Source organism: Erythrolamprus reginae, chromosome Z (assembly GCF_031021105.1).
Source record: "Erythrolamprus reginae isolate rEryReg1 chromosome Z, rEryReg1.hap1, whole genome shotgun sequence".
Classification (NCBI taxonomy): domain Eukaryota; kingdom Metazoa; phylum Chordata; class Lepidosauria; order Squamata; family Dipsadidae; genus Erythrolamprus; species Erythrolamprus reginae.
In genome coordinates this window covers 125089945-125108526 of record NC_091963.1, presented here as the reverse complement: position 1 = coordinate 125108526, position 18582 = coordinate 125089945, and the positions used below count along the sequence as shown (strand labels likewise).

Genomic DNA, 18582 nt, shown 5'->3' with positions numbered 1-18582 from the left:
ACTGGCAAAGGCGCTCCATTTAGTCCCACGGGGTAGCTGCCAGAAGGAAGAAATATGGGATTAAATGGAGTGCCTTTGCCTTTGCCAGCAACCATGGGGCTGAGTCCTGCGTGCCGGTGGTGGCAGTGGTCCATCCTGGCCAGGAGCTGCCAGCAGGAAGAAATCCTTCCCTTCCTAAAGGGAAGAGAAGCTCCTGGCCAGGATGGACCAACCCTGCCACTGCGCAGGACCCAGCCCCGTGGCTGCCAGAAAAGGCAGAGGTGCACAGTTTAGTCCCATATTTCTGCCTTCTGGCAGCTCCCCCACAGGACTAAACAGAGTACTTTTGCCTTTGCTGACAGCCACGGGGCTGGGTTCCTGCATGGCGGCAGGACCGCATCCCGGCTAGGATCCGCCAGTGGAAGAAATCCTACAGGAAGGAGAGCAGCTCATTGGGGAGACTCTGGCAAGTGGGCGAAGCGGGAGCATCATCATCTCCCATTGCAGCCCACCCCTGCATGCATACATGCATGCATGCATACATACATACATACATACATACATACATACATACATACATACATACATACATACGATATGCTTATGTATGTGTTTATTCACTTACCTGTATAAAATGTATTTTCCTGGGACAAAAGAGGGAGAAACTGCTATACTAAGAGACTTATCAGAAGGGAAGCAGCAACCCCTCTATTCAACAATTTACAATTTCCCAATTTCCCAAAATGAAGACAAAACAAACAGGTACTGGAGACAGAATAAGATCAGGAGAGTTGAATGTTTTTAGCTGCATCCAGATGTAGCTCAGTAGGGAATTGTCTGCTACAGATAGATATGACATTTGTTGGCTCCTACTTAAGTTTGCATTTTTGTAAATACAGACAATAACTCAAGGGCTTCAAGAACAACTTGTGGATTTCTTCCCAGAAATGCTACTAAATTTAATAAAATGTACTTTTTGGTCAATGGAGGAGATAGAATTGTATCTTCAATTTTTTCCCGTACACGCTGCTAAGCTGTTTTGTTTTTTCATGATTTCTTAAATACGTATATTTTCCCTCACAGGAGGGACCTTATGTTGAGAGAAGATCTCTCCTCTCAATATAAGCATTATGTAGAGGTCTATAAAGAGTAGAACACCTATGTTTTATTCCAGCTCTTTGCAACTTGGTTACAAACATATTATTAGTAAACTCTGAACCATTATCAGTAACAACACTTATAAATTTCTTATTCATTTTCCTTTCCATAAATCTTAACCAATTGGAAAAAAGTTGGTACATTTCTGCTTTAGATTTCATCAGATAACAGAAACCAAATCTGGAATAATGATCAACTATGCTAAGTATATAACAGGCTTCACCTTAACTAGGTTTCTTAGGACCAATGATATCTGGAATAATATATTGTTGACTGTAGTTGTGCCATTATTAATTGAACAAATACAGCTTTAATTGTCTGATTATACAAACTGAATATTCTCATTACTCACTATCAATATTTCACTGGCAATACCTCATTGGGAATACCTCACTGGGCCTACAACCAGTGCTAAGAAGTGTGAAGAACCCTTGTGCATTACAGAGGAAAACGTGGGATTCCAGGAAATATGAGTAATTATTTAGTCATACAAGACAGATACATTAAAGTGTATAAAATAGTGTTTACTTTAAAAATAGTACAATCAAGTTAAATAGTTTGGTCATTCACATTCAAATCAGTCAATATCTCTTAATACAATAATAATATTACAAGTCTATCTTTGTCTTACATATTAGACATACAAATACATTAAACTATCATAAAACAAACAGAGCTTACTACATCAGTCACAACTCCATTTTCCATCAAGCCCAGTAGTTGGTTTTACCTAACTTCTGTCCAGAGCCACACCACAAGTTGGAGATCTGGTGATATATTCTGGATATGCAAAGGGCTTTTCACATCTACCGTCCCCCCCTAAGGAAGACAGAGGCCTTGTTTGTATCTTTTCGCCCATTGTCGATTGGCCATAAGATTTTGTCTTCCACTCTTGGTAGGTGGCTTCAAGCCTGCATCACTAAGATGTATGAATTGCAGTCTCTTCCCAAGGTTCAGGTTGTGACAGCATACTCAGTCAGGAATGCAGTTACCACTGTTGCCTGAACTACTCAGAATAGAATAGAATAGAATAGAATAGAATAGAATAGGTTATTGGCTACTCAAGCTACAATTGAAGACAGCTGCCAGGTGACTACATGGACATTCATCAGTAACTACTGGATTGATTTGTTTGCCTCTTCTGACACAGTATTTAGCCACTGGGTGCTGCAATGGGTGTTGGAGGATCCAAGGATCTGTGAATAATGCCTGCCCTATTGGACTCCTTACCTTTGTTATGTCCCATCCTGGACTCTTCCTTCGATGTGAGGGAAAAGGGGCATTGGTTACCTGATGTACCCTTTTCCCGAGAATCAAAGGAAGAGTCCAGTCCCACCCTTGGGTCCAGTTTTTCCAGCTGCTGGGAGGGGGGTGGGCAGTGGCGTTTTGTACTTCTGCAGGTTTTTCAGGATTTGTCTGGCCACGGTTCATGAATTCTACTGAGAGTTTGAGCCATTCGCTTTGGACTTCTTGTAATGACTGAGGAACGTCACCCAGAAGGCAGATTCTCGGAAAAATCAACCTAGTCCATAGAACTATGAGGCTAAAACAACCCATCTTGGACTCTTCCTTCAATTCTCAGAAAAAGGGTGTATCAGGTAAAAACCAATGGCCCCTTTCTTGGTTTGTAAACTACCCACAATTAATAGACTCCATGATGATAACAAAAAAATGTAGAGGGTTAGTCTTTAAAAGCAGTCTCATCCTCCCAAAAATGCAAAAACTAATAGAAGCAGCATCCTAATAGTTTCTAGGACCATTTAAAGAAATGTGTAATTGTAAATATATGCCATAAATATGAGAGGCATATGATTTATCTTCTTGCATATTACATATCAGACTTATCCTTCTTCTAATTGGGAAGGGGGGATTTCCAAAAGGCACCAGGATTGTCTGAGAGCAATAACTTTATGGTTGTCCTCCAATGAGTAAGTTTTAAGAAAGTATTTCCAACTTAGCTGAAAAACTTTTTGCCTTTGGGACTTTACACTCACGTTCATAAAGGAAACAAAAACAAAAGCTTCTTGTGCTAAAACATTTTCCTTGAGGGTAAAAATACTTCCACTTAACTCTTGGAAAATAGGACATTTTTGTTTTGTTCATGAAAAGAAGATCACCATCTATAGGGCTGGGCTTGAAATATCAAGGATCAAATTTCCTTCAGAAATATTGTAGTGTTGTAAAATTAGACTGCTGTAGTTATATAGTTAAAATCATTGATGGCTGCCACTTTGTTGGAAAATGTTATTTTGAATGACCTGTCATGTTTTTTTTTCCATAAACATTTCTTTCGATGTTACTTCCTCACATGCTCCTAATATCTTGATGTACTAAACACAATACACGTTCAGGGCTTTCATTAGAACACATTCCAATGGGCTCATTCAACACAACAAAGACCTTTTCCACGGCTCAGTGGAAATGCTCTCCACCCATCCTTCAGTTGACAGAAAAATTATACTGGCATGAAATTTTCTACAGCCACTGCCAATCCCTATCCTGTCTTTATTGCTTCTGTATCAAGTCAGCACCAGTTCCCTTCAAAATAATTGAGGATAAAACTGGATAGATTTGTATAAACTTTGAGGCTGTTGCTGGAATATGGAGATAATTCTATTTTAACATTGGTATAACCAAAGTTGTTTCTTTCGTGGACTAGGGTAGTGGTATCATAACCTCAGCAACCTTAAGATGGATAGACTTCAACTCCCAGGATGCCACAGAGTGCTGGGGAATTCTGGGAATTGAAATCTACCTTAAAGCTGCTCTGGTTGAGAAATAACTGGTTTAAGGTAAACACCTTAAGGGAGGGTTTGCTCAGTTTTTAGTCTTTGCAGGTTGTTGTGAACTTTCTTAGCTAGAGTGGAATAGAAAATATTTGGAATTGTAACCATCTGAGGTTAATTTCCTCATGTTTTAATTGATATCGCTCTATCCAGACCCTACTCCCCCTTATTGTCTGTTCCTCCTCCACTCTCCAATAAGCAGACAGTTATTATTGCCAGACAATGCTCTGCAGATGGCAAAAAAAAAAGGGAAATAAATTTAATGCTTAAGAGCTTAATCTCCATGCCCTCTAGAGGAAAAACCCTGCATGTGTCTCATCTGTGACTGGAACACAGATACATCCTGAGCAGAGGTAAGTTCCACTTACCTTCGCCACCAGTTTGCATCACGATGTTTGGTGGGCATCCCCTCGTGCAATTCTGCTTCTGTGCATGATCAGTTGCTATAATCAGCCTGAAACACATCAGAGGAACTGGTCAGCTTTGTTCCGGTGAAGGAATAAAGGTAAATATAAACCTGGGGCAGGTGGGAGGGCCCTCTTTCAAGCAGCAGTAGAGGAAAAAACTTCCAAATAGTAAAAAAAAAATCACAAAAAAATTTAAAAAAAGATGGCGCCCCCAAACCAGCACTGACTAAACCGTATCCCTGACTTCATTGTGACATCACCAGTGGGTCACTACCAGTTTGGGTGATCCAGTCCGAACCAGGAAGAACCCACCTCTGATCCCCAGCCATGCAAGTTAAGAAATAAAATAATTTCAGCTCAATGGCAACAGCACTTATATACTACTGCTTTTACAGCCCTCTCTTAAGCAGTTTACACAGTCAGCATATTGTCTCCAACAATCTAGTTCCTCATTTTACCAACCTCAGAAGGATGGAAGACTGAGTCAACCCTGAACCAGTGAGATTCGAGCTCCCAAACTGCTGATAGTTGGCAGTCAGCAGAAGTAGCCTGCAGTACTGCAGTATAATTGTGGTGGTTCCGTGTGAATACCGTTTTAGTATACAATAAGTCACACTAGTCGACTTACCACTATTCATTTAGTGACTGAAGTTACAATAGCATAGTGATTTATAATTGGTTTTCACACTGAACAACTGTTTCAGCATATTATCAAAATGGAGCACTTGGCATCTGACATATACTGTATATATGACTGTTGCATTATTCTGTAGTCATGTGGTCACAATTTGTAAGCTTCCCAACAAGCTTCTGACAAGCAAAGTCAAGGGGGAAAGCCAGATGATTTAATTACTTCATGATTCACTTAATGGCTGTGGTTAAAAAAAATCATAAAATGGGGCAGAAGTCACTTAATAACTGCTTGTTGAGCAACTTAAATTTTGGGTTCATTTATGGTTGTAAGTCAAGACCTACTTGTAATCATTATCTTTTTTAATCTTGGTATAAGATGTAAGGTGGCCATTATAGCTTATCCTATCAACTAAAGTTTAGAGCAATGAGTAATCTATCCAATAACCTGATGGTTTGCTCTTATAATCGGCACACATACAAAACACACACAAACAAACAAACAAACAAACAGGTGAGATGTAGACTTAAACTCCCTCTCTCTTTTCTTCCCTTTTGGTCAGACATTGCTGTAGCTTCTAGTTAGTCTGTATTTTCTAATTATAATAAACTCTTATCCATGTCCAATAATAAATTAATCTTTCCCAACAGAATCCTTTTCAGATAAGTGGAGTGTCAACTTTTATGAGACTTTGGTTACAGTAATTGGGAATTATGGAAGTTGAAATCTAATATAATGGAATCACAAGAAAGAAAAAAGCTATGGATTATCTTCAAATAAGATCATATTCAGTGGCGGGTTGCTACTAGTATGGGCCACACCATAGCTCCGGTAGTGAAAGTGAAGCTGCGCACACTGCTCTGGGTGTCCGGTAGGTGCAGGTGCACATCTGAGTGAGGTTTTGCATCTATGCATGTGCAGGGGACGCATATACTTGAGAGATTTCATCAATTTTTGCTTCCATGCATGAGGTGAACGAAAAAAATTGCCAAAATCTCGAGTATGCGTCCTCTCGCGAGATTTTGCTTCCTGCACATGCTCAGAGCAAAATCTCACTCGGACACGAACACATGCCGGTCACCGGAGTGCACCAGTATCAGCGGTAAGTAGGAACCACCGCCTGATCGTATTCTAGATTTTTCAAGCAAATATTCCAATTTATGAGTGGATGACAGGCCCTCATATCATTGCAATCATTGCTGAGGGGGATTGTTCCTTCACAAACCAGACAAAGCAGTGCTGGACAGTGCTTTAAATTCAGCAGGAAAAAGAGAGCTTTGGTGCATCTAGTGGCACTTATGGAGCACCTGCTATCAATTCCTACAGAAAAGCCAAGACTATTTCCAGGATTGGGTGGCTTTCTTCTGCAGCACATGTAAGAGTCTTTTAGAAAGATGCCTTTGATTTAATAAATTGTCAAAAGAGCAGGCACGCCTCTTGTCCTGCATGCCCTCAAGTATGCAGCTGCCGTTGTCCAGACACGCAAAAAAAAGTTGTTGAAAGAGCCAGGCCCATTCTAAGCAATGTCTCTTTGGTCATCCTCACCATTTGTTCTACTTGGCTATTGCTAGTCGGGCTAAATGGTGAGATGAGGACATGTCTTAAACCAAGGTTGAGGGTTAGAGACCTAGCCATAACAAATTTATTCCAGATACTCAAGGTCATCCTTTGTTCAGCACCTGCCCAGAAGTTAATGGGAGGACTGGACACATTGGTAGAACCAGAATGGACCATGTGATGAACTTGTGGGTGTGGGAACAGGGGATGAACTTTAAACTGGGTGGAGAAACCAATGGGACATCAGATTTGGGTTTCTCCAAGATGTGCTACCATGGCTCTGTTAATAAATGAACTTTGAGGACGACCATGCCTCGGACTACGATTTAATTTTTGGAAAATATTTGGAACTTTGATACTAACATGAATCTCATATAAAATTCATCCAGCTACCCCAGATTGGAGCGCTGTTCAGGGTCCTGAGCCCCAACACCGATCCCAGTATGACACTAGGATTTCTGGTAATCCATGAGTCATGAACAGCTTTCTTAGCACTCAGATGGTAGCTTCTATTGTTGATGACGCCATGTAGATCACCTACAGACATTTTGAATAGGGGTCCATCACTATGAGGACAATTTCTCCCACCTTAGGCCCTGCAAAGTCTATATGGATTCTGGACCACAGGCTCTTTAGGGTCCCCCACTCTAACAGCATGGCTCTTAGTGGAATGGGTCTGGTTCCTGGCATGGAAGGCAAATTGCCACCCATTCCCATATGTCCTGATCTAATTTTGGCTAACACAGGTAGCTCCTTGCTAATGCCTTCATGTGCACTATCCCTGGGTGACCTAAATGGAGAGTTCTTAGTACCCTTTTTTGCAGACTTGGGGGGAATAACAACTCACTCTCCCCATAACAAACAGCCCTCAGTCTATGTGGTCTTAAACATTTTGCATTCTTCCCCTTCATCCTCTTGTGGCCATCCCCTCAACACACAGTTCAAAACTTTAGAGAGTACCTTGTCTTTCACTTTGTATTCTGCAATGTACATTGATCTGACGGAGCTGGCTTGCTCCATGTTGAAGAGGAGGATCTCAGCTACAGGTGCAGGGTCCTCCACAAATTTGGGTGCTGGTCAATGGTTGAGAACATCTGTATGTCCAATGCTCTTTTCTGGTCTGTGGGTGAGCTTGTAGCTGTACCTGGAGAGGAAAATGGACCAGTGGGTTGGGGGGTAGGGTGACATCTACTGAGGCATTTGCTGATTGCCTGCCAGTGGTCCCAATAGAGGTTTGTGGTTGTAATTAATTCAATTTTTTGTTTGTAGATGTACTTGTGGAAGCACTTGATGCCAGCCATTGCTGCAAGGGGATTCCTTATCCAGCTGACTGTAATTGTGCTCTGCTGGAGGCAGGGTCTTGGAGTAAAAGGCAATGGAAGTTTCTGAGCCATTGGGCACTTTGTGGCTTAGGACCACTCCCATTCCAAAAGATTAAGCAACACATATTAACAATAGGGGAGGGTCTCCTTGTACTGCATGGTTCTCCATGTACTGCTGTTTGAGGACAATAGTCTCTATACGGTGGCAAAAGGGTAGTTTCCCTCTGAAGTCCTTAAGCTAATTGGAATTTCAGCTCAGCCGAGCATCAAATTGGATTTCCCTGGAAATCATTTAGGCAAATGTTTTGGAGTTTCAGTTGTTGCCTTGTGATAGTTGGCATAAACTGCTTCAGTGTTCCCAGGCCATAATGGTGAATATGGAGCTGATGTCTAGCTCCATGTCGCATGGGAGTCCTTCAATGATCATGGTGATATGAAATTTCTCTCCTTGCCCAGAGTCAGAGTGGCCCACAGTGGGATGGTTCTGACTTTGTCTCCCTAGTCCCATGAGTGGTCTGGGCTGGAATTGGGCAAGCTGGTATAGGGATGGTTGCGTGGCTCTGCAATCCTCTATTATGTGGCCCGCTTTTGGCAGTGGCAGCAAATGGCTTCCGAATTTGCAGGCTGCCCTTATATGACCCCCTTGATATGTCTGGGGGCTCTGGGGCTCACTCATCATCCTTGTTGAATGTGGTGCATGTGATTATTCTCCTCTGATTCCTCCTCTACATATGGGATCTCGGTCATCTAATCGGTCTGGCAATGAGTACAATGGATTCCTCTGGTTCTTCAGATGTTGGCTGCAGAGTTTTCTGATGATTTGGCAGCTCTTGCTTCTTCGGCCACATCTTTTAAACGTTGCTCCCCTCTGGATCAGCAATTTATTCTGCAGGTTGAGGTCCCTCGTACCTAAAATAATCCTTCATCATCTCCTCTGGATTTATGAACTCACACTGGGATACAATTTTCCAGAGTTTAGCTTCAAAGTAATTGATGGATTCACCTTTGAGTTGGCGCTTATGGTAAAACACATTTCTGCTGACCATCGGAGGGTCCAAAGGCTTGTAGTGTTCTTGTAGCTTGGTTTGTAGGGTTGTCCAAGAGATGGACTTGATGTCCATTGGTGCCACCAGGGTCTGTGCCATCTTGTATGCTTGTGGCCTGTAATAGGTGAGGAGGACAGCCCCCTTCCTATTGTCCGGTAGATCCTGCAAGTTGTTTGCCTCAGGAACATGTAAAAACAAGACATATAGGTTCACCATTCTTCCATCTTCAGATTGAAGAAGGCTGGAGTTGGCGATGTTTGTGTCATCTAGTTTGGCAGGGCAGGTCAATACTTACTTCCAAGATGGCCACAGATGTCACGAGGCGCTTTTGTCCTGTAATCTTCTTCAACAACCCTTGTCGCCAGTGTTAGATTTGCACGTAAATGAAGAGGCCAGGCTCAGAAACAGTTCAGCACCTTTGTCTATTAGCTAGAATATGGGCTGCCGGCAAGCTGCAGGAAAGCCATTTTTAAGTGCTTCCCTGAAACCAGCCAGCCAATGACAGCAGTTTATTTCTGCCCTTGCTTTATTGGCCAATCAGTGGCATCTATGAAAATTTACTCCATATGTCCATAGGTAACAATTAGTTCAGTCCTAGAAGGGTGACAGCACCTTTCTGAATGATTCTGATTTCATTTTAATCATTTTAATTTTCTGAGACAATTTATGGGGCCTAGAGATATTCATTGCAATGATGACAACATGGAAGGGCAGTTCTTCCCTTTTCAGCATTCAGGATAGGATCTATTATCCAAGTTAGGATCTATTATCCAAGCTAGAAGGGGCAGAAGTATTAAACACCAAATGAAATGTCTTTTCTTTGGTTTACCCCAGATACCATGTTTAAGATCCTTTTTGTTATATACACGAGAGTTCAAAATGCTAGGACTTGCTGTTGCATGTTTCCCTGATCATTATATCAAAACCCAAACTAATATGTGCAAACTGCTGTAAGTTCCTGAAAAGTGCTTATTTCAATTTAAATATGTAGTTCCACTACATATAATTAGCATAACTGGAAGCTTATTTGGGGAGATGTAATGGCTAGACTGGTTCCACCTGATGGTCTTAGGACTTGAATCTTCTGATCTCTTTGTTCACAAAATGGCTACTCATAGGCAGCAAAGGTCACAGACATTATTGCATTCTAGAAACAATGAAATGCACTTACAGCATAAAACACATCCTTACAATTAGAGGATATGTTTTCAATTGGGCTTCTTGAACACAAAAGATGTTCCTAGCATTTTGCTAATCTTCCTGCTCTAGTGCCACAAAAACTATTTCTTATTCAATAATAGCAAGGAAAGATCAGAATTTTAACAATGTTCACACACACACACACAGGTTTATATTTCTCTGCTGGATAGGATATTTATTCATACTTTTATATAAAACCATCAAATGCATTTCCCCCTAGGTTATTTAAGAGGAATCAATACTCAATTTAAGTAATCAATAATCAATAGAGCTGACAGTGCAAATACATTACTTTTAAAAATAAAATGGACATAATTAGTAATTAAGGCATTTGGCAGAAAGCTACCTGGGTGACCTTGGTCAATCTCTGAAAAATCTTGTCAAGAAAACTGCAGAAACTTGTCTTGAGAATTGGACTTGACAGAAGAGTAGGAAAACCAAATACAATGGACCCAACTGAAGAGAAAGGAAAAAATACATTGCATTGAAACACTGTTTTTAGCATGCCAGGAGTATAGCGCTTCAGTTCTGCATTATAATTAACAAATTCCTTGATCAACTGCATGCTTGAATGTCCATATTTTGACTTAGCAGGAATAAGCAATCATATCTGTATGCTGGAAACTTAGCAGTAAGAAGAAAAACAAATCTAGTAAGTTTTTCAAAGCAGTCTATTCTGAATATTATATATTTGTTGTTCACATAGCTTAATTTTCAACAACAATTTCCTAAGGACCCAGACTAACACAGGAGAAACATTGACTAACCATAATGCTGGAGCATCATTTGCAGTCTGTGCCAATGGAAGTCAAGTGGAATTCTCAATCTATCACAGTGCATATACTGTGATGTGTATATCCTTCCTTCCTTTTTTTATCCTTCCCTCTTCATTCTTTCTTCTTCCTCCCCTTTTTCTTACTTTTCCTTCCTTGTTTTCTTTCTATCTTTCCTTCTTTTTCTTTCCCCTTTCCCTTTCTCCGTTCCTGTCTCTTCTTGCATACTTTTGTTTTTAGTTTGTTTGGCTAACCCTCTGTCAGCAAAAACAGAGCTTGGCAGGGTCACTATGGGCCAGGCTGCTGTTTCCAGGGCAGTCTCGTAAGCCAGATCTAAGCCTCCTGTGGGCCATATTCACCCTGCTGGCCTGGAGTTTGACACCCCTGTCCTATGTGAATCTGTTTGTGAGAAGCCATGGCACTGGATTGCTTGAAAGCTTACCATAAAGGACCCAGGAAAATAAGCGTTCACCACAGGTGCAACTGTTTAGATACAAAGGCTATGTCTGTAGACACAGTGCTTGCCACAAATGTCAACAGTGTGGGATCTGGCATCATAACATTACCTCTTGCAGGAGGGGGGAACTCCTGCCACTGCAATATTGATGCACCCACTGCTCCAAGTAGATATGGCAATGTTTGATTTGATTGGATGCGTGCTTGAAATGCTTTCTACAAAGCTCACAGTGGTGCACAATGGAGTGGCTCTTAAAATCAGAATGGGATTTAAGTGAAGGCTGAAGTGGGAGAGGGAAGCAGGACAGAAATCAACCCATCAGCAGGCCACTGAACAAGCTCCAGAGATCACCTGTAGGACAGAGAAAAACAGTGGCTTATTTGTACAAATTACCAGCAGCTTCTTTCACTTATCCAACTGTGCAAATTTACAGGGGGCTTGCTCTTCATTTAAGAACAAAAGATCTTTGCTTACTCAAGGAATGCTGATGGCTTTTGGGTGGCTGGTGGCTACCAGTTATTAAAGAAAATGGGGGAAAGGATGCTGAAAGACTGAACAGCCACAAAAACGAATGAATGAGTCTGTATGTGCAAGTGAGTGTAGGCGGACAGCTATGGGAAAATTTATAGGTAGGACATTTTACAACTTTTTTCCCTGCATCCTTTCAGTTTCCCCTTTTTGTACTGAATACACTACACTTCATTGTCTAGCAGCTAAAGGATGTAGTCAGGCAGCCTTGAATGCAGCTGCAAAGGGGGAAGTTGAGTAGCTGCTTCCAAGAATGAGTAGGATGAGGGAAAAGACTCCAAGGGATTGGCATTTATTTGTAGGAGGGGGGCAGCTGATGTTTTAGAACTAGCTTGCTCACCCACTCCTTGTTCAGTATATCCAAACATATTCTGTATACTGTCAAAAGTCACTAAAAAAGCTCCTTGCTTTGAAACTATTTTTTTTAAATAACTGGATTTAAGTGGGAAGCATGGAGCAATATCCTTGATCCTTCCCAGCTGTGCAAAGCTCTGTTTCAAAGCAGTGGTTTAATTTTTAACTCATTCTAGAGGCTCGTCAAGGAAACAATAGTTTGCTTTGTGTTCCTTGTAATGTATACCCTTCATTTCCTGGCACTCCAATATCTATAGCTCCGGGAAGATTACAGTTTCAGCCCACCACATGCTTCCTACCCATTCTCACCCCCTCACCAGACACGGTTGGCAGCAAAAAGGGTGTTTCTCATCGCACTCCACCTCATGGCTGAACAGCTCCCAGGCCTGCGTGAAAACCCTGGCACAGATGGCATCCTGGAATGGCTTCTCATCTACAAGAACTTGTTGAGCCTCGAATTCCATCCCATCCCCACCACTGTCCTCTTCTGCAGATAGGAAAGAGCATTGCTTCTGTGGCAATGTTAGCTCTTTGAAGGTAGTCCAGATATGAAGCACACCAAGCAGTACAGGTAGTCCTCAGGTTATGACCACAATTGAGCCCAGAATTTCTGTTGCTAAATTAGACATTTGATAAGTGAATTTTGCCATTTTTTTACAACCATTCCTTCCACAGTTGTTAAGTGAATTACTGCTGTTGTTAATAACACCATTATTAAGTGAATCTAGTTTCCCCACTGAAGTTGCTGTTCAGGTGGTTACATAAGGTGATTACATGACCCTGGGACACTGCAACGGTCATCTAAATTTTGATCACATCACCACAGTGATGCTACAAGGGTCATGTATGAAAAAATGGTCATACGCCACCTTTTTCAGTACCATTATAACATCGAATAATAAGTTTAAGTTTATTAGATTTGTATGCCCTCCCTCTCCGAAGACTTGGGGCAGTAACTAAATAACTAAATGAATTGTTGTAGATTTAGGACTATCCGTACTACCTCTATCTTTTATTATAAAATTACAATTAACAACATTAGCAAATTTGAAAGTACATCTCCGTCTTGCACTTACAGTTCAAGAAACTAAGGAAGGTCCCTTCTGACATGTCTCCATTGTCCCATTCCTCTGATGGCTCAGCTGCCTCATATCTACATCTATATCTTTATGATCTACAAAGCCCTTCATGGCATCGGACCAGAATATCTCCGCGACCGCCTTCTGCCGCACGAATCCCAGCGACCAGTGAGGTCTCACAGAGTTGGCCTTCTCCGGGTCCCGTCAACTAAACAATGTTGTTTGGCGGGACCCACGGGAAGAGCCTTCTCTGTGGCGGCCCCGACCCTTTGGAACCAACTCCCCCCAGATATCTGAGTTGCCCCCATCCTCCTTGCCTTTCGTAAGCTCCTTAAAACCCACCTCTGTCATCAGGCATGGGGGAATTGAGACTTTCCCTTCCCCCTAGGCTTATAAAATTTATGCATGTCTGTATGTATGATTGGTTTCTTAAATTGGGGTTTTTAAATTAATTTAAATATTAGATTTGTTTACATTGTCTTATTATTGTTGCTAGCCGCCCCGAGTCTATGGAGAGGGGCGGCATACAAATCTGATAAATAAATAAGTAAGTAAGTAAATAAGTAAGTAAGTAAGTAAGTAAGTAAGTAAGTAAGTAAGTAAGTAAGTAAGTAAATAAATAAATAAATAAATAAATAAATAAAATCTGACCATTGCCTAATCCGCCACTGTTCTTCCTTCTTTATTTCCATATATTTTAGAGGCAGGCACTAGCTTGGCTCAGGAATATACCGGTACTCCTTGTTTATCAATTAGTTGCACAATATCATTTGAGTATGAAATGCCATGTGATTCTCTCACTATCTGCCCATTTTTCACTCTTCTTCTGAAGCTTTAGACATGTTTCAGGCAATGACCTTGCTTTATTCATATCAGTCAAGGATTGATCCCACTCCATCTCTTTGACCCCAGTTCCTTTTCACCACTGCTGGGGATTGTGACAGGAGACAGGTGAGCTGCAGCTATACTTTTTTTTCTGTGCAGGCTAGCAATGGTGACTTCCTTGTCTTAGGAAGGGACACGAAGACACTTGGGATATTTTCCATCTCTTAGGATATTTTCCATCTTAAATAATCTCCTTTTCATCACTATTATAGTCTTCTATTATAGCATGCCTTCTGTCCCGTCCTAATGTTTCTCTTTTACTAGTATCGTGTATATAAATATTGTTATATCTTTAAATATTACCAATATGTACTTGACAAAACAAATAAAATTTCTGACCCAAGTCAATCTCAGACATATAATGTGGTGAACCAACTAAGCCTATTTGTGGGTGAACATGAATATCTTTCATAACAGATACTTTACTGCTACTTTTGTGAGCAGTGTTAGTTACAACAAGACACTTATCTAGCTTTGAGCAAATTTTGAGACACCTATACAATATTTCAATAGGCACAACAATACTTTTTTCATTTTATTTGTACTGCAACAATGGCTGAGAGGTGATGGCTTATCTAAAACTATCTTGAGAAACTATGCTGTAGGTGAGATCTCAATTTGTAGTTCAGAAACCCTGTTCAGAGCAATATGGTTAGAATGACTCTGTTCCATTTCATCACTATGTTCCGATTCCCTATGATGCTTTGACATCCTATGTCAGTAGGTTCTAGACTTTACTTCAACGGTGGTTCCATGAGAAGTTATAGGGAACTAGTTGGTAATACAAGCATAACTACATTTTGGACAACTACAAACTCATTCCAAATTTAGATGAAATTAATACACATTAATAAAAAACATTTTAGTACAAAGAGAAATAAGCAAGACTCATGAATTGATATAAACAAAATAATGCATATGATTTTATTTCATGTTTGGTTTAGTAGTTAAGGTATCAGGCTAGAAATGAAGAGACTGAGAACAGGTCTCACCTTAACCATGAAAGCTGGCTAGATGATTTGGGATCTGTCACTCTTTCTTAGTCCATGACATCAGAAAACAAGCTGGTTGATCAATTCCTGTTGCAATCAAAACTAGGGGGGGAAAGTATATGTAGAAATATAAGCACTCTAAGCCCACAAATGCAAAACATATTCTTGTTATTCTTGTTATTTTATATGCAATTAATTGACTATTTCCAAATAAAATAGATGTTTTGTACAGATTTTTTTCATGTTGTAAACAAGCTTTAAATTTATATGAAATCTTGCCAATGAAACATCTACAATCAATGAATGTATGCACACATATCTATGCATATAGAAACACACAACTGCACATAGATTTACTGAAATATTGAATAGCTGCAAATAAATTTGTTGCCAATTGCATTTGTACACCATGGAATTACTCAAAAGAAAGTTAATTACACAGATCTTGAATCAAGGAAAATATTTTTATTTCTCTTTATTTTATGGTAATTTTTGTCTAGAAAAATCACTGGTACAGACTGGCCTGGAAACATATTTGTACATCTCAAATACACTGGAGTTCAACTACCACTATGCAAGATTTGAGAAATGAATGCACTTTACTCAGGCTTGCAGTGCCAAGCTCTGACATTTCCAATCGTTTTTTTTAATTCCCAAAAATGTCAGATAAAATGGCAGCCAATTAGGGTAGTATGGCACTGTTATCTCAGGAATCCATTACACTTAATCAAAATTGATAAAAGCCTGAAAGTCATAGTGTGACTGTATTTTACACCTACCTAAGTGTAGTACGTATTATATTTTGCACTTACCTAAGTAAAAATTCCAATTCAGCTATGCAAATATAGGCACAGCAATTCTTTCAAAACAAAGATTTTTATATGTCTTCCAAGCCCCCATTCAAACCAATACAACCATAAATATACAATACTGGATATAATAGTGTCTTCCAATATTTATAAAAGTAGAGCTGAACCTTCATGAACTTAATGAAATATTTTAAAAATACATGAAATGAACCAGTAGTCTGGATGACTTAGCATACTGTATTTTGTAATAGACTTCAGAGGCCACACAAACACATGTGATTTATGGCCTCTTCTGATAATCTCCTTCTGGCATGCAACTGACTTTAACATAACAGCATCCATAGCAGATTATGGTGATGCCAAAATGATGACACATGAGCTGGGATGTTAATTTACAATCCCTGAGTTTTCAGATTTGCTGACCAACATCTAACAAAACTATGCATGTTTCATTATATGTCCCTACTTATTGCTCCTACAGACATCCATTTTACAAAAATATACTATGTAGATTTTATTGCACGTTGCACAGAAAGTCCTCAATTTACAATCATTCATTTAGCAACTGTTCCAAATTAGAGCAAGTGGCATATATACACAATGACTGCAGATTTCCAGGGTCATGTGAATGCCACCTTTTAAAATCAGTTTCCAAGCAAAATCAATGCGGGGAGCTAGATTCGCTTAATGACAGAATCGATTTATTTCACAATTGCAATGATTCTCTTAACAAACTAGCCTGGTCCCTTAACCACCAGATCAAATTGGTAAAATACCTAATTTTATATCACGTAACAATCTTATTTATATTACGGTATAATTGATTATTTTTTAAATTTATTAAAAATATATATTATAATATATATTATAAAGGACAATTCTGTGGGGTCCCATTAGTTGTCATGGGTTGGACATGCCTCTTTACACAATTACCATAAAGAAGGAATATCCTGCATAATTTAAAGGAGTAACTGTAGTAGAAATTCTCCCATCAAACTGATAGCAATTATAGTTTACCTTCGAAATATAATTGTTTTTTTGCTTCTTTCTAATTCTTCTTTCTACTGGTTATTCAAGTCAATGTTCCACATAGTTATTGCGACCTAAGGAATGCACTTGAAACCCAACATATCTGAGGATACCAAGTAAGAGTTAAATAAGGGACGATGAGTTGTTTCAGATTACTTTTGGGAAGACAGATACCTTGAGGTAAAAGTAACAGAGGAAATCTGGTGGCCTTTCGCCAATATTCCTAAATTATTGGGTCAGCGAATTAAAAAGTGCAGTGGTTGTACACAAAACATTCATGGTAATCCCAGTTCTGCCTGCGGCAAATTAGCGCCACCACTTTCTTACCGAAGGGTGAGAAAGAGATTCATGATCCCTCCCCCCAAACTCCATTCAAGAGATAACAGACGTTGGGGTGGAGAAAACAGAAGAGCTGCTTGGAAATCCCCTTTAAAGGACAGCTCCACCCCGAGCATCAGGTGCTGGCAAGCGCACAATCCCCTTTTGCTTCCTGCGGGAGCTTTGGCGTCACTCGTCTCTCAGCCTCCATCTCCTCCTCTTGCTTTCTCCGCCTCTTTTTACGCTTGCGCCGCTTTACAACTCCCCCCTCCCTAACCAGAGAATGTATGCTGTCTACAATTTACAGTTCAGCCCTCTGTTCACTTCCGCAGAACTGGCATCTATTCGATCACTGTAGCCCCTCCCTGCCCCCGTAGCCTGCTCCCCCTCCCTCCTCTATTTTTCCACCTTCAAAACACTGTCACGGGTTCCCATCCTGGCCGGTCTGCTTGGATTCCATCCACTTTTTAGCCACTCCCCTACAGGTTTCTGTACTCCAGATAGTCTTTGTCCCCCTGCTGGTTAACCCGTAAAGTGGCATTAGGAAGGGTTAGATTGATTAGAATTATTATTAGAGTTGGAAGGGACCTTGTAGGTCATCTAGTCCAACCCCAACCCCACCACCCGCTCAACTAGGAATCCCTACATTATTTCGGACAGATGGCAATCTAATCTCCCTTTGAAAGTCTCAAGTGTTGGAGTTCTCACAACCTCCGCCGGCAAGCTGCTCCACTGGTTGATCGCTCGCTATCAAAAAGTTTCTCCTAATTTGCAGGTTGAATCTCTCCTTGGTCAGCTTCCATCTCATATTCCTCATCTGGCCTTCTGGTGCTTTGGAAAACAGCCTGACCTCCTCCTCTCTGTGGCAGCCGCTCAAGTATTGGAACACTGCAATCATGTCACCCCTGGTGCTTCTCTTTGCCAGTCTGGCCATGCCCAGTTCCTGCAACCTCTCTTCCTATAGGGAACTGAGATGGGGTGGGCAAAGGCCATCTGAATCTTTGATGGCACACGTGTCTCATTTCCTCTCCAAGCAGGAATTATATTTTGTAATGTTTCTAAATCTGTTGCTTCTCTCCTATATATTTTAAACAAACAGAAACTTATCAAGTGGGATCAAACCTTGTCCATATATGAGTCAATAGAATTCTTTATTGGCCAAATATGATTGTCCACGCAAGGAATTTGTCTTTGGTGCATATGCTCTTAGTGTACATAAAAGAAAACGATACATTTGTCAAGAATCATGATGTAGAACATTTAATGATTGTG

General features: G+C 40.5%; 1 long non-coding RNA gene across 2 annotated transcripts; it reads right to left on the bottom strand.

Annotated features, from left to right (window-relative positions):
• Positions 1-1704: 1704 nt before the first annotated feature.
• Positions 1705-17510, bottom strand: LOC139153063 (uncharacterized). 2 transcript variants are annotated; one of them, XR_011556754.1, is made up of 7 exons: positions 16981-17510; positions 15155-15256; positions 11426-11667; positions 10433-10542; positions 7479-7662; positions 4292-4377; positions 1705-2143 (listed from the first exon to the last, which is right to left on the bottom strand). It is a non-coding gene; the product is annotated as an uncharacterized lncRNA (long non-coding RNA). The 2 variants fall into 2 exon arrangements; XR_011556755.1 differs by having other exon boundaries at positions 17320-17510.
• Between the last annotated feature and the right edge of the window lie 1072 nt (positions 17511-18582).